The 2500-nt window shown below is 40.6% G+C and overlaps 1 long non-coding RNA gene across 1 annotated transcript in view; it reads right to left on the reverse strand.

The window, feature by feature from the left end:
* Positions 1-2500, reverse strand: part of LOC138864538 (uncharacterized) — a 157067-nt gene that overhangs the window by 572 nt on the left and 153995 nt on the right. The window lies entirely within an intron of this gene.

Genomic DNA, 2500 nt, shown 5'->3' on the forward strand with positions numbered 1-2500 from the left:
AAAGAATAACGAAGCGAAGTCAGAGAACTAATAGGAAAAAAAGGAAGAGAGACACGAAGGCAGAAAAAAAAATAAAAAACAAAAAACAAAAACAAAAAAACAACAAAAAACAAACAAACAAACAAACAAGAGAACCGAAAATGAAAAGTGCGTGCGGGAGAAGTACTTAACCCATCAATCCAAATCAAGGTCGGTTATCCCTTTAACTTTCGTGGACGCGGTACTCGGAGAACTATTCTCGGAGGGAATGGATGAGGGACAGACAGGGAACAAAGATGGACGACTTCTTCTGACAGACAAAAAGGAACCGTAAGAATGGAAAGTTGAATTCTTCTTCTTCGTTGGAAATGCTCTCATTTGTCATCAAAACCTGTAGTTCTTATTAACATCCATTAGTATTATTATTATGGTTATCTTAATTCCCCTAAGTTTCGTTTGTTCTTCACTATTTCGGTTGTCCTACATGTGCACATAACATACGCACACAGTTGCTTACATTGCAAGTATTAAACATTTAGGTAAACATGCTTCCATCTCACAATCTCTCTTTATCTTATATCTGTGGAACTCCCTCTCTCTCTTCGTACTTTATTCTCTCTCTCTCTCTCTTTCTCTCTCTCTCTGTCTCTGTCTCTGTCTTTGTCCCTGTTTTTCTCTCTCTCTACCCTTCCTCCCCCTCTCTCTCACTTTATCTCTCTTTCTTTTTTTTTCTCTCTCTCCCTCTCTCACTTTATCTCTCTTTCTGTCTGTCTGTCTGTCTGTCTGTCTGTCTATCTGTCTGTCTCTCCTCTCTCTCTCTCTCTCTCTCTCTCTTTCTCTCTCTCTCTCTCTCTCTCTCTCTCTCTCTCTCTCTCTTTCTCTCTCTCTCTCCCTCTCCCTCTCCCTCCCCCCCCTCTCCCTCTTCCTCCCCCTCTCCTCTTCCCTCCCCCTTCCTCTTCCTCCCCCTCTCCTCCCCCCCCCCCCCTCTCTTTCCGCCGGGGCCCAGAGTGCAGGATCCTTGTTCCTTCTGAACATCCCCCGCGGCCACCTGTGCAGAGTCAGCCAGGTAAAGGCGGTTTCATTCAATTCAACAAAGGTTCTGATATGACTTATTTTATCTAATCCGTTCATCCTTTGCGCTTTTTCTTATATTTTCCAGTATTGATATAATCTGATTCGGAGGATCAAGGCGTTTATAGCAACATCAGCTTCGATAGAAATGATAATAATATTAATAATCAAAATTATAAGAATTGACAACAAATTTATCCTCAATATTATCATCATTATCATAATCCTTAACATCATTATCATCATTATTTTGTCATCATTATCATCCTTATCACCATCATCATTATCCTTATCATCATTATCATTATCATCATTATCATTATTATCATTATCATCATTATCACCATCATCATTATCCTTATCATCTTTATCATCATCACTATCCTTATCATTATCATTATCATCATCATCATTATCCTTATCATCATTATCATCATCATCATTATCATTATCATCATTATCATCATTATCACCATCGTCAATATTCCATCCCCTGCTAAAAGAAATACACATGATCCTATTTCCTTTCAACAAACAAATGCGATTTATTGACGACTTTTTACTGCACCAAAGCCACAGAGGATTGCAAGGATCCCACTGAGCATTCGCAGCTTTAGTTCTAGTGATCTGATATAACAATAATAAATATAAACATATTGGTTTTATATTAATGAATTCTCGCTCTCTGCTTGTCTGTGTGTTTGTCTGTTTGCAGGAGGCGGGAGGAAGGGGAAAGGAAGGGGAAGGAATGAGAGAAAGGGAAAGAGGGAAAGGGGAGAGAAAGGAGACGGAATGAGAGAAAGGGAAAGAAGGAAGGGGAGAGGAAGGGGAAGGAATGAGAGAAAGGGAAAAAAGGAAGAGGAGATAAAGGGGAAGGAAAGAGAGAAAGGGAAAGAAGGAAGAGGAGAGAAAGGGAAAGAAGGAAGAGGAGAGAAAGGGGAAGGAATGAGAGAAAGGGAAAGAAGGAAGGGGAAATAAAGGAGACAGAATGAGAGAAAGGGAAAGAAGGAGGAGGAGATAAAGGAGATGGAATGAAAGAAAGGGAAAGAAGGAAGGGGAGAGGAAGGGGAAGGAATGAGAGAAAGGGAAAGAAGGAAGGGGAGAGGAAGGGGAAGGAATGAGAGAAAGGGACAGAAGGAAGAGGAGATAAAGGAGAAGGAATGAGAGAAAGGGAAAGAAGGAAGACGAGATAACGGAGAAGGAATGAGAGAAAGGGAAAGAAGGAGGAGGAGAGGAAGGGGAAGGAATGAGAAAAAGGGAAAGAAGGAAGAGGAGATAAAGGAGAAGGAATGAGAGAAAGGGAAAGAAGGAAGGGGATATAAAGGAGATGGAATGAGAGAAAGAAGGAAGAGGAGATAAAAAGGAATGAGAGAAAGGGAAAGAAGGAAGAGGATAGAAAGATAGAGAGAGAAGAAGAGGGAAAGGAGAATGGAAAAGGGAGAGAATGAGA

The sequence above is a fragment of the Penaeus vannamei genome, chromosome 17 (genome assembly GCF_042767895.1).
Source record: "Penaeus vannamei isolate JL-2024 chromosome 17, ASM4276789v1, whole genome shotgun sequence".
NCBI classification, from domain to species: domain Eukaryota; kingdom Metazoa; phylum Arthropoda; class Malacostraca; order Decapoda; family Penaeidae; genus Penaeus; species Penaeus vannamei.